Genomic DNA, 14018 nt, shown 5'->3' with positions numbered 1-14018 from the left:
AGGGCAATCTCCGGGAACCGTCCAGGAGTCACACACCCACGCAGGAAGGGAACAGCAGCTTTCTGCGAAGTCTACAGGCACTTCCGGCCACCTGAGGCAAAGGCATTACCTATGTCCAGGGGCCCAAGGCAGTAAGCCCCTCCTCTCCCAGCCTGTGACCCCTGCAGGGCCCCCATGCCCGTCCCAGGCATTCCTTGGTGCATTCTACAAACGGTAAGATGCACCCTGCCAAGATCTGAGTAAAATTAGGGAGGAGCTACTTCCGGTGACCTCCAACCCCCACCAGACTCAGCAGCACTCTGATGGCTTCTTTATCTCCCATCCATCCATTCCCAAGCTTCCCAAAGCAAGGAATTCTTCTCCATTACGTTCCGTGGTTCTGTGCACATTAAGTCCCAGCAGCTCAGTTCAGCACACAGGGCCCTTTGCTGCCTGCTCGGTGGAAACCACTGGTCAGTCCATCTCCCACCGACCCCGCGTGCGCTGCACCGGCCTGCTTCCCTCTGCACACGTGGGCCTTGGTCTGCAAACGGCAGAGGGATGTTCTCATGGCAGGCAGCCTGCATGTCCTCCTGGAGCTGCGACTCCTGCACCATGCTGGCACTAGCACTGGGGAGGCTGCACAGGCCTCAGCTGCGGCCCCCTGGACAGCAAGGTGCAGCCTCGGCCTTGTGGGACCTGCCCTGGGCCTGGGGCAGGCAGCACACGTCTGTTGAGCCAACACTGTGGGTGGATGGAGACCCCCTGACCTCAGCAGCTAGAGGGTCCCTGCAGCAGCTCTGGCCACGTCTCCCCGAGGTACCAGGTGGAAACCCCCTCCCTGGCGTCTGGAGGGGAGCCCGGACTCCTGCAGGACTAAGGCGGGTCTCTCAGCAGCTGCTCTTGGATACAGTTCGAATCTGGCCCCAGCTGTGAGCCAGACTGCCGGAGGCTCCCTCTCCGAGGCTGCCAGTGGGTGACTTCCTTTCTCACATGAGGTCACTGAAGTCCCTTCCATCCAGCAATCAGGAAGAATCTTCACGCTGCAGGTCTCTGAACTGCAGTGAGCTGTGAGGCCAGTGACTCCTACCAAGAGGCTGGGCAGGGGCCTCGCTCACTGCATCCAGAGCTTCCCTGAACTCACCCTGCATGCAGTCATCCCGGGCAACAGGAGACACACGGACTGAAATCCCCTCTGTCCGGCCTGGTGTGACCTCCTCACTTCCCCAAACAGGAAACTGAGGGAAAAGGGGCACTTGGAGCTGGCGAGGTCACTCTGATGATGTGTGAGGCCTGAGCTCTGAGCGGCCCAGACACCAGCTCTCCATCCCCACCCGAGATCAGAACTGGCCCTGAAACTGCTTCCAGGAGGGCCATGCCCAGTCAGGCTGGGCACCTGGGCATCTGACAGGAATCCGGGCACAGCAGGTGGCAGGGCAAGCCTGCGCGCCATAAGGGCTCTGTACGCGCACCATAGGGGCTCTGTAGGCGCACTTTAGGGGTTCTGCACCCACATTGTAGGGGCTCTGTACGCACACCATAGGGGCTCTGTACTTGCACCGTATGGGCTCCGTACATGCACTGTAGGGGTTCTGTACCCGCACCGTAGGGGCTCTGTACACACACCATACAGGCTCTGCACCCTTACCATAGGGGTTCTGTATCCACACGGCAGGGGCTCCACACCCGCACCATTGGGGCTTTGTACATGCACCATAGGGGCTCTGGACGTGCACCGTAGGAGTAGACAAGGAGATGGAAGGAGATGCTTTAGGACACGTGCACACAGTGGGACACTCCGGTTTCGGCAACCTCGGTCGAGTGTCACGGGTAGCAGCCCCGCTCGTCCTGAGTCCTGTCTGCAGCAGCTCTGACAGCAGGGTCAGGTAGTGTGATGGTGGCTGTACACCACAGAGCCAAAAATATTTCCGACCTGGCCCATTTCAGGACACATTTGCCATCCTGATCTGAAGGATCCTGAGAGCATCTGTCTTGTCTGATTCCATCTTTTTCTGCCCACTGATGAACAGGTCATGAGCTCACACAGATAAACCAGACACTTGCTGCACTGCCTGTGGCACTACAACCTCAACAGTGATGCTGTCGCAAACGTTTTCTGGAATTTTCTTTATTCTTTTTCTTTTTTGGTAGAGACAGGGTCTTGCTATGTTGCCCAGGCTGAGTTCAAACTTCCGGCCTCACACAAACCTCTGGTAGCACTGAGATTACAGGTGTGAGCCACTGTGCCTGGCTGTGGTGCAGAGGGACCAGTTATCCCCTAATGCAAAAACGCCACCAGCCACCAGTCAACACCCACAAGCATTAAGCCTGCACACCACTGAAAACCAAGAGAAGTCAGTCCTCCTTACCCTTAGCAAAGACTAAGTTTCACGAAATTTCTGTAGGAAAGAATTCTTGGGTGAGACATGTGGGATGATTTACGACTCAGTATCCCGAATGGAAAAGCCGGGCGTTCCAGACACGCTCCGGCGGCGGTGGACAAGTGGGCCTTGATGGCACCGGGCTCCGTAAAGGTCTGGTGCTCCTGGAGGGACAGGCTCCATCTCACGGCAAGGCCACGAGGCAGAGGAAGTGCGCCCTGCTTCCAAATGATTAACCTGAAGCTCTAGTCCACAAGGCAGGAAATTTTACGTCCTAAATTAGTTACATTATACCCAAAACCTATCAGTGGCTTGATAACTCAAACATATAATTCTATACCTTTTACTCTTTAAACAATAATTCAGTCTAATCCTGCAGCTGAAGCCAAGATTTCCAGGCCGAAAGTGCACTTTCCATTTGATTAAATACTAATAAATGCAAGAATAAAATACCAGTCTTTTATCTTACAGAAAATTCTTCAAAAACCATATACTCTAACAATTAATTATTTCTCTGGAGAAAGGGACAGGCCTTTCCCCTCAAAGACAGCTTAGGAGTCTCCAAGTCTTAACTATGACAGTGAAAACATAATTTATAGTAGTCCAGGGCTTACAGAAAAATGACATCACAGTCGAGGTTCTTTGATTCTTGAAGTGACCTGTCAGTAGTCAGAGCTCTGGGAGGAGTGCCCCAGACAATCACCACCAGGCCCAAAAGAGTCCACCTTCCTGTGGAGACACGCCCCACACACAGAGCTACTATAATACAAAGGGTGAGATATATATGTATACAGCTGACGCTTGGACAGTGCAGGGGTTGGGTTGTCGATGCCCCACACAGTCAAAAATCCACATAAAGGGCCGGGCGCGGTGGCTCAAGCCTGTAATCCCAGCACTTTGGGAGGCCGAGACAGGTGGATCACGAGGTCAGGAGATCGAGACCATCCTGGCGAACACCGTGAAACCCCATCTCTACTAAAAAAATACAAAAAACTAGCTGGGCGAGGTGGCGGGCGCCTGTAGTCCCAGCTACTCGGGAGGCTGAGGCAGGAGAATGGCGTAAACCTGGGAGGCGGAGCTTGCAGTGAGCTGAGATCCGGCCACTGCACTCCAGCCCGGGCTACAGAGCGAGACTCCGCCTCAAAAAAAAAAAAAAAAAAAAAAAAAAATCCACATAAACTTTTGACTCCCCCAAAACTTAACTGCTAATAGCCTACTGTTGAATGGAAGTCTTAATGATAACATAAACATTCAACTAACACATATTGCGTATGTTATGTATATTATACACTGTATTCTTACAATAAAATAAGCTAGAAAAAGTTATTAAGACAATACTAAGGAAGTGAAAATCTATTTACTATTCATTACGTGGAAGTGGATCATCATGAAGGTCTTCATCACCTCCATGGAGAGTAGGCTGCAGAGGGGGAGGGGAGGAGAAGTGGGGGAGGAGAGAAGGGGGAGGGGAAGAGAAAGGGGGAGGGGAGAAGGGGGGAAGAGAAAGAGGAGGGGAGTAGAGAGGGGAGGGGAGGAGAAAGGGGAAGGGAGGAGAAAGGGGAGGGGAGGAGAAAGGGGAAGGGAGGAGAAAGGGGAGGGGAGGAGAAAGGGGAAGGGAGGAGAGAGGGGAGGGGAGGAGAGAGGGGAAGGGAGGAGAAAGGGGAGGGGAGAAGAAGGGGGCGGGGAGAAGGGGGAGGTGAGGAGAAGGGAGGAGGTGAGGAGAAGGGGGAGGTGAGGAGAAGGGGGAGGTGAGGAGAAGGGGGAGGGGAGGAGAAGGGGGAGGGGAGGAGAAGGGGGAGGGGAGGAGAAGGGGGAGGGGAGGAGAAGGGGGAGGGGAGGAGAAGGGAGGAGGTGAGGAGAAGGGGGAGGGGAGGAGAAGGGGGAGGGGAGGAGAAGGGGGAGGCGAGGAGAAGGGGGAGGCGAGGAGAAGGGGGAGGGGAGGAGAAGGGGGAGGCGAGGAGAAGGGGGAGGCGAGGAGAAGGGGGAGGCGAGGAGAAGGGGGAGGCGAGGAGAAGGGGGAGGCGAGGAGAAGGGGGAGGGGAGGAGAAGGGGGAGGGGAGGAGAAGGGGGAGGCGAGGAGAAGGGGGAGGCGAGGAGAAGGGAGGAGGTGAGGAGAAGGGGGAGGGGAGGAGAAGGGGGAGGCGAGGAGAAGGGGGAGGCGAGGAGAAGGGGGAGGGGAGGAGAAGGGGGAGGCGAGGAGAAGGGGGAGGCGAGGAGAAGGGGGAGGGGAGGAGAAGGGGGAGGGGAGGAGAAGGGGGAGGGGAGGAGAAGGGGGAGGGGAGGAGAAGGGGGAGGGGAGGAGAAGGGAGGAGGGGAGGAGAAGGGGGAGGGGAGGAGAAGGGGGAGGCGAGGAGAAGGGGGAGGCGAGGAGAAGGGGGAGGGGAGGAGAAGGGGGAGGGGAGGAGAGGGGGGAGGGGAGGAGAGGGGGGAGGGGAGGAGAGGGGGGAGGGGAGGAGAGGGGGGAGGGGAGGAGAGGGGGGAGGGGAGGAGAGGGGGGAGGGGAGGAGAAGGGGGAGGGGAGGAGAAGGGGGAGGGGAGGAGAAGGGGGAGGGGAGGAGAAGGGGGAGGGGAGGAGAAGGGGGAGGGGAGGAGAAGGGGGAGGGGAGGAGAAGGGGGAGGGGAGGAGAAGGGGGAGGGGAGGAGAAGGGGGAGGGGAGGAGAAGGGGGAGGGGAGGAGAAGGGGGAGGGGAGGAGAAGGGGGAGGGGAGGAGAAGGGGGAGGGGAGGAGTGGGAGGGATGGTCTTGCTGTCTCTGCAGTGGCTCAGGTAGAAGAACATCTAAGTGTAAGTGGATCCACACAGTTCAGACCTGCCTTGACCAAGGGCCAACTGTGTGTGTATGTATGTATGTGTACACACATCATTTAGAATTTTCTCATGTTTAAGATTTATAAAGTTTTTTCACACATTTCATCAATTAAGGAAGTAAACCAAGTGAAATGCTGCCGAAGGAAGGTGGCAAATTTCACAGGGCAGAAAATTTTGTTTTCTATCACTATAAACAGAGCATCCGGCCAGGACACCAATGCCAGACACACTGCGATACGCTTCCTGATGTGGAGCCCACGCGAGGGTGATCCCCAGGGCGACCACCCCACGCCCTCCCACAGAACAATGGAGACAGTACTCCCTCCCCAGAGATGCCCACCGCTGCGAGCCCACAGAGGTACAAAATATCTACGAATAAGGCAGGCCGGCCCAAGCCACACAACATCTGCTAAAGCATTCGTGTATTCTCACTGTGGGTGACAAAGACACAACCCACCATGGTAGGGAACTGGGGAAAACTTCTGCGGGAAACCCAAAGGAAAATACTCATTCATTCCATCAGCAGTCCCAGGCTGTGGTGCCGCAGTTACATTCGGGAATATGCTTCCCCATGAGGTCACAGTGCGGGTTTGGAGTCAGGGTGTGGAGACAGGAAGCTGGTCTGGGCCTCAGTCCATCCTGAGCAAACAGGGCCCCAGACGTCTTCCTCCTCTGCAACAGGAACAGGACGGAAGCGAGTGCCCTTGTTCACGACCACCCCACCCTCAGGAAGCATTGTGTGACACACGGCCTCATGAGACAGGGGAGCCCCAGCACGGGTGCCATGCCCACGTGTGAGGCAGTGACACCCGTCCTCCTGTGAACAGTAAAGCAGACTGGCGATCCAGCACTGGGCAGCCAAAAGGTAAACTGAGGTAGAGAAAGTTGCCAGAGCCATCAAACAAGACCCAAGCATGTGTCAGTCATGTGGCAACTGAGGACACAGGAGGGGGACAGTGCAGGGAGGCCACAGAACAGAGGTGAGGCAGGGCAGGGAGGGGACAGAAAAAGATTCATGACGTGCTCTGGGGAGCCTCTGCTGGGCTGCGTGTTTCCTCATAACACCCACCCATCCCGTTACTAGAAATAAGCTAAGGGGGCCCATGCCCTCTGGCCAAAGTTGACCACAGGACCCGTGAGGTCCATTCAGAAGACTGCCCCTCGCTGTCCAGGAGCCATGGGCGGAGCACCGGAAACCCCCAAGCTGAGCTCCAGCTACGAGCTCGCCTCCCATCCTAACGTGTCCCTAAGGACTTCGACCCTCTGCGCTCACACGTCCAGTCTTACCTGGAGAAGCTGGAGTGGGAGGGATGGATGTGTGGACGGCTGACCGCTGGACACCAGTTTGTTTCTACTGGAGCCCCACCACCAACCACACTCGGGGAAGAACTGTCGACATTGCTAACCCCAATATTCTATAAGAGCTGGTATTTACATTTCGATGTTGCACAAATTCTCAAAGGTCTCCACTTTGATGGCGGATTTCCATTTCTGCTATGAGTGCACATAACATTAGCGACCCATAAGCTAACAGTAAAAACCCGGCTGAGTTTCCAAGGGGAAGGAGATGAGCAGGTGCCAAGAACACCGCTCCTTCCATCTCATTAGAAGCAAGAAATACTGGGCTTGAATCTGTAAAATGTTATTGGTGTTGGTGGGGGGAAGCTGTTTTCCCAAGCTACTTTGTATTGATTCAGCTTTTTATTAAAATTAAACTGATAAAAGTTTGACGTAGCAGATTTCCATTTAAGAGGAATTCTTTACAGTATTGGGAAAGGGAGGGCAACGTGCTATGCGATTTTGATTCCGCTTCTACAGTAGCTCACCTGGATCCAGTCACCTGTTCATCACACAGCTCTCCCATCTGCTTTCTGGAAGCACCATGCCGGGTAAGAAGACGTACACACCTGTATCACTTCACTGCACCCCACGCCACTGTGACATCAGCACGCCCTCTGCCCCACTAACTCTTCCTTGCTCTGCTCAGCCATGCACGTTTCACTGAGGCAGCCATAGCCTCTAGAAAGAATTTCCCTATTTGGTAATTTCAATTATGAATGTACTCCTCTATGGCAACACGTTTCTAACGGCAAAGCTGATGTGGGTCGTGATGAGATCTTGCCCACCATACAGACATCAAAGACAGAAAGGGCCTGGGCTATTGGCTGGAACTTCAAATGGAGCAATAAAAATAGCAAGAGGGGCTGGGAAGAGACGAACTTACAATAAAATATTTAAAGAACTAATATAAAAACTGTCATGAGCTCTTCCTTGGACGTTTAAGCTGGGAACCAGCACGGAGTGAGGCTGCTCACACCCAAACCGGCAGACACCACATACAGAGTTCAAGTTCAAAGACTGCGTTTAGATCCTGTTCCCGGGATGATCACCGTCTCATTAATTAAAATAAAATAAAATAAAAAATAAAACAGACCCTTCACAGAAAGACTGTTTTGCTCTTCTCCCTTGCTGTGGATTTCGTAGTAGTAGGCAGAGACATTCAAATGTGAATTTGAAGACTGTACCTCTGACTGTTAGAGGCTCTCATCAACATCCTGCTAAGTACACCTGCTTTTACAGTCTACAGTCTCACCCATATGCAGGCCATGCTAGCTTTCTTCCCTTGAGGTCATACCACTTACCGGATGCCTCAAGATGTCAAGGTCACAAACTCTGGCATGGCCACATTCAAAGGTCCACAACCCAGAGCCAGAGCCTGAATCTGCAGGCAGAAACTGCCCCGTGCTCAGCCAGGAAGGGATAAATATCCGCAATACACTGTATCTAGGGGATTGGAGCTTTCACTAAAGCACCAACTTTCCCATTAAAGAGCCAGCTGAAAGACGTGCTATCAAGTAATGAGACAGGACCCCCACCCCAAGGCCTCTGCACGGTATCTAAGGAGCACTGCCCATCAACAGGGCCTCGCAGAAATCCCCCGAATCTGGGAACACCACAAGTGGAATCCCCAACCCCACACTCCGCCCTGTGCTCACCGTCTCCTGGCTGGACTGTGGGCTCCCAGGGCCGCAGCTGCTGCTCCTGATGGGACCCTGGTGAGTGGGGAAGCAGCAGCCGTGGGCCCCACCTGCCCTGCACATGTATCCTCTCAGACCAGACGCCAGGCCGCACTGTGCCTGCAGGTGGACCTGCTGCTGGACGGTGAGCACACGTCTCTCAATCCCCTAAACTGTGCCCTCCTCCCTGCCCTCGGCCACTGCAGGAAGCTGAGGGGCGGAGAAGGGGCAGACCCCAACTCCTTCTCTCAGGTCCCATCTGTCTGCTGGGTACTGGTTAGAGTCCAATGACCCCCAATACCTGACACGGCTTCTGGAAATTCTGCATGGGCCCAGCTTCTATCAGTCCTGATGCTGACAGCAAGAGGGGCTAGGCCATCTCTCAGTGGAACATGCTCACTGTGTAAGTCCATCTGAGCTGCCATAACAAAATCCTATAGACTGGGTGGCTTATAAACAACAGACATTTATTTCTCACAGTTGTGGGGGCCAGGAAGTCTAAGATCAAGGCGCCAGCAGATTCAGTGCCTGGTGAGGCCCCACTTTCTCGTAGATGGTGCCTTCCTGCTGCATCCTCAATCGTGGAGGGCTCTACCTCTTTGGAGTCTCTTTCATAAGGGCACTAACCTAATCTCTCCCAAAGGCCCCAACTCTTAATACCAACAACTTAGGGGTGAGGTTTCAACATGAATTTTGTGGGAGCACAAACATTTGGACCATAGCACTCACTGTACACAAAAAAAGCAAGAAGGAATCAGACTGAACTGGGAGAAATTTTAGTGGTTTAAATGAAAATATAATGTTTCATACAGAAAAATCATTTTGGCCAAGTTATTTGATTTGAAATACTTGTAATATGCATGGGGAAAGATATACATAAAATCCACATTTATACATAGAATCTATGTTTCAATAAAAACAAAGACCACAATAAAAATAAATGACACAATGACAAAGTATTGTGCATTGTTCTTCCTTGGAAATAGGAATTACTACAAAATTATATGTAAACAATACCCAATCTTTGTTCAAATAATTGATATAATTGTATCTCTCTCATATTGATATATTCTCACTACCAGAAGGAAAACTTCTGTTGTATATTTCAAACACGAACAAAAACATAAAACTTTGTGAATGTTATTACAAAATTCAGCAGGTACACTTTATCTAAATTACAGCAGAATGAATTCTTCAAACAACATTCACAGATGAAAATCTCACAGATCTGCAGTGTTCATTTCAAAGGTAACTTGAATTAGAGGAAAAATCCTGGTTGTCAAAAATGAAAAAGCTTTCATAATTAACTACCTCTTTAAACTCTAAAATCCTAACCTATTAGCAAGAAAACTCACATTAAGTATCTGTTTTTAAACATTTTTTTAGAGAAAAGATACCGCCATTTTCTCCATTTCTACGACTACCCACAGGACTTACTGTGCACTGACTGTAACTAGGGCTCGGCCGTGGAGTTTGGAAGCCTACGTCCGCAATGAAGAAAAGATGCTCAAACATTCTCATGAAGGTCACAGCAAGAGTGCGATAAAACTCACTGCATCATCGCCCTCCCTTGTTTTACAACATCCTTTAGAAAGTCAAGACATTCTGGTTCTCCTTGTTTTCCGACGCTGAATACCAAGGCCAGGATAAAGTGTCAAGAACTGCCTTGGTGGTCCCCGAGGCTCTGAAGAGCCGCCAGGTCACGTTTCCTGCTGCACCCCTGTACTCCCAGGCCTGGCCCTGCAGATTCTGGGCCTCCTGCTCAGAGCTGCTGCTCCAGACACCTGCCAGCAGCCAGGGGTCGCCGGTGGTGCCAAATGACCAGGTGTGTCGGAGGTAATGTCCCAGACATTCCTTTTGTTTAAATGTTAGGAAATATATTTTTTATTGTGGCAAAATATGCACAGTATTTATGTTAACTATCTTGTAAGTGTATAACTCAGTGGCATTAAATACATTCACAAAGCTGTGTAACCATCACCTCTATCTGTATCCAAAATTTTCTCATTAACCTCAGCAAAAGCTCTGTTCCCATTTAACAATAGCTATCCCCACCCCCCAGCACCCACTATTCTATTTGATCTCTGAATCTGCCTGTTCTGGGTGCCTCATGTCCATGGACCCATACAGTACTTGTCCTTTTGTGACTGGCTTATATCACTCAGCATAATGTCTTTAACGTTCGTCCATGTTGCAGCATGTGCCAGAATTCCCATCCTTTCTAAGGCTGAATAATATTCCATTGCATGGATAGGCCATGTTTAATGTATCCGTTCACTCACAGATAGACGTTTGCGTGCGTTCTCCTTTTGGCCACTGTGAATAATGCTGCTAGGAACACTGGTGTATAAACATCTATTCAAGATCCTGCTTTCAATTTTGGGGGGTATGTCCTTAGGGGTAGAATTGCTGGGCCACATGGGAATTCTATGCTTCACGTTTTCAGGAACCTCCAGAAGTGTCCCACAGTAGCTGCTCCATGTCACATTCCCACCAGCAACGCACAGGATTCCAATTTCTCCACGTTCTCACCAACGCTTATCATAAACGTTACCAAATATACTTATATTCAAGGCACTGAACGGCACAGACTAGAATTCAACAACTGTTTCACGCTTCACTGAGCCACAACTCAACTCAGAAACAATTAATAGTAAGAGCTGTTTACTGACATTGATGGTATTTCCTTCATGCCAGACACTCACTTTCCTCTTCTCTAATCCTTACAAGAGCCCTCCCTGCAAATGAGACAGAGTCCGTTTCTCTGATGATGAGAGACCCGAAGCTCAAAGGCATGAGAACGACCCTTCCAGAGCCCTGGGGTAGGGAAGTCACAGGGAAGAGGTGGTCTGACTCTAGGGTGTTGAACACACCTCTGGTGGTGAGATTAGTTGAGATACTAGTTTATTAACTATAGATTTAAATTAACATGTAACAGAATAAATAAAATGAGCATAGCAAACACTTGTTCTCACTGCAATTCCTTAGGAAAAAGTTGATGCGGGTGTTTAAAAATAAGTTGATATAAAGAAAACAGAAGCAAGTAATGCTACAGGCAGCCTGCAAACAGGTGAAACTGATCACTGAGGGAATGACAGCTCAGGTCAAGCAAAGCAGGGATGGCTGCCAACACCTCGCTGTCCCTACTCCACCACGTGCGAGGGCAGAATCAGGGCCTGTTTCTTTCTGTGTCCCCCGTCCCCAGCATCCTGCATCTGCAGGGCAGACACTTAGCAAATTGAATTCACTGCCCTTTCTTGGCCAGCCACACACCCAGGACTGAGCCCTGAGCCAGGAGGCTTTAAATCCTCGACCTGAAAAGAGGACAGCCAGACTCAGACCCAAGGAAGAGCAGCAGCCAGCCTTGGGGAGAAGGCACCGCGAGACAGCGCCATTCCCTCCACAGTGGCCAGTGCTGGGGGCTTGTGCAAAGCAGATTCCGATACAGCAGGAGTGGGTAGGCCCAGATGATGCTGCCAGCCCAAACACAACTTTGAATGGGGGGGCTCTAGGCCTGCACAGATAAAACTAGTCCCCGCTCTAGTGGGATCTAGGGCTCCTGTTAACCTGTTCAGAGCTCTGCCCTTAGTACACGCTAGGCTCCTCATCTGATCCCCAAATAGCCCTGGGAAGGTCTCCTCACTATAAAAAACTGATGGCCAGGTGAATATGGCTGTGTTAAAACACACAACCCAGAATCTTGATGCTGGCTTAAAGCAGCTACTTTGGGTCCCATCAGTGCTCTGACCACTAAGAAGCTCACTGCTTAACTCCTGGAGTATTCCAAGATGTTTCCCATTACAAGAAGCACGTGGCTGCCTCTGGTATACGGGGTTCCCATCACAGGAAGCACATGGCTGCATCTGGTATAAAGGGTTCCTACTGCATGAAGCACTTGCCTGCGTCTAGTATACCAGGTTCCCATCACAGGAAGCACATGGCTGTATCTGGCTGCGTCTGGTATATGAGGTTCCCATCATGGGAAGCATGTGCCTGCATCTGGCATACTGGTTTCATTTATCTTCCTGCTCTTATTCTGTATCTAAACCCATCATCTATTTCTTATGAATTGTTATTTAAGAATATGTACACTTCTAACAACTTCCTAAAATTCTTTCTTGACACATATCTGTTACAGATCAATAAAATTACTAAACTAACTGAAATAACCAGCAAGCCCCTGATGCATGACAGAGCTTTAGATCTGTCAGCCATAATTTCCAACAGAGCCAATATAGTATCCATTCTCATCAATTCCAGCGTTTTCCCCAAGACACGTGGTTCCTATCATATTTGTCATCCACCAAAACCCTTCCTCAAGGGCACCTGCAGGCCCTCAACGCGCTCCCACCATCAGGTGTGGCTCTGCAGCGATTCACTCCTCCCAGCTGTTCAACATCTTCCAGCATTTCACCCATTCTCACGTGTCAATTCCAGCGTTTTCCCCAAGGTGTGTGATTTCCTACAAAACCACATATTTCTCACAACTATGTTATATTTTAGCCTCTACAAAATACCCAATCATATTCTCCAAAGGGTCATCTCTGTGGCGCATCCCATGAACATTTCCTTTCCTTAGATGCCCCCACCTGGCAACTTCTGGTGTCCTGGTACTGGTGTTCTCCCGAGGAGACAGGGAACAGGACTCGTCAGGCAGAGGACAGCATCCTGCAGGAAGAACCCGGGCTGCTCCAGGACCCCAGTTGGACACTGTGCATCCTGGCACAGCAACCTCACCATGCTCCCACCTCCAATCTGGCCTTAGGGACCTCCAACCCTGACCCCAGGATTCTGCCCAGCACTGGGAAACAGCCCCCAGGTGGGTGCCCCAAGCCTCTGCTGCTCTTCCTTTCATTCTTGTGCTGCAGCTAAGACATGACAATGTGCTAGCAGCCCTCACTCTCAGCACCTCCTCAGCCTCAGCGTCCACTCTGGCAGCGCTTAAGGAGCCCTTCAGCCCACCACAGCACCGCAGGAGCCCCTCTCTGGGCTGGCTGAGGCCGGGGCCTCCTCCCTCTGCTTTCAGGAAGGTGTGGAGGGAGAGGTGCGGGCAGGAACCGGGGCTGCGCTCGCGGGCTGGTGAGTTTCGACAGGCCCCGCACACACAGCGGCCGGCCCTGGGCAGTGAGGGGCTTAGCACGTGGGCCAGCAGCTGTGGAGGTTGCCTGGGTTCCCCAGCAGTGCCAGCCCGCCAGTGCTGCACTCAATTCTCGCGGGGCCTTAGCTGCTTCCCCACGGGGCAGGGCTCGGGACCTGCAGCCCGCCATGTCTGAGCTCCTCCCCCTGCGGTGGGCTTTCGCGCAGCCTGAGCCTCCCGGACAGGTGCCACGCCCTGCTCCGTGGCGCCCAGGCCCATCGACAGCCCAAGGGCTGAGGATTGCAGGCACGGCTCAGGACTGGCAGGCAGCTCCGCCTACAGCCCTGGTGCAGGATCCACTGGGTGAAGCCAGCAGGGCTCCTGAACTGGATGGGGACTTGGAGAACTTTTATATCTAGCTGGAGGATGGTAGGTGCACCAATCAGCACTGTGTCTAGCTCAGGGTTTGTGAATACACCAATTGGTACTCTGTATCTAGCTAACCTAGTGGAGACTTGGAGGACTAGCACTCTGTGACTCTGTGTCTCGCTCAAGGATTGTAAATGCACCAATCAGCACTCTGTGTCTAGCTCAAGGATTGTAAATGCACCAATCAGCACTCTGTGTCTAGCTCAAGGATTGTAAATGCACCAATCAGTACTCTGTGTCTAGCTCAAGGTTTATAAAAGCACCAATTGGTACTCTGTATCTAGCTAACTCTATATCTAGCTAACTAGCACTCTGTGACTCTGTGTCT

The 14018-nt window shown here is 51.8% G+C and overlaps 1 protein-coding gene across 6 annotated transcripts in view; it reads right to left on the bottom strand.

Moving 5' to 3' along the window:
* Window positions 1-14018, bottom strand: part of MGMT (O-6-methylguanine-DNA methyltransferase) — a 292476-nt gene that overhangs the window by 234887 nt on the left and 43571 nt on the right. The gene's annotated exons all lie outside the window — the stretch shown is intronic.

The sequence above is a fragment of the Macaca fascicularis genome, chromosome 9 (assembly GCF_037993035.2).
Source record: "Macaca fascicularis isolate 582-1 chromosome 9, T2T-MFA8v1.1".
Classification (NCBI taxonomy): Eukaryota; Metazoa; Chordata; class Mammalia; order Primates; family Cercopithecidae; genus Macaca; species Macaca fascicularis.
The sequence above is the reverse complement of the archived record's forward strand: the minus strand, read 5'-3'. Positions and strand labels throughout refer to the sequence as shown.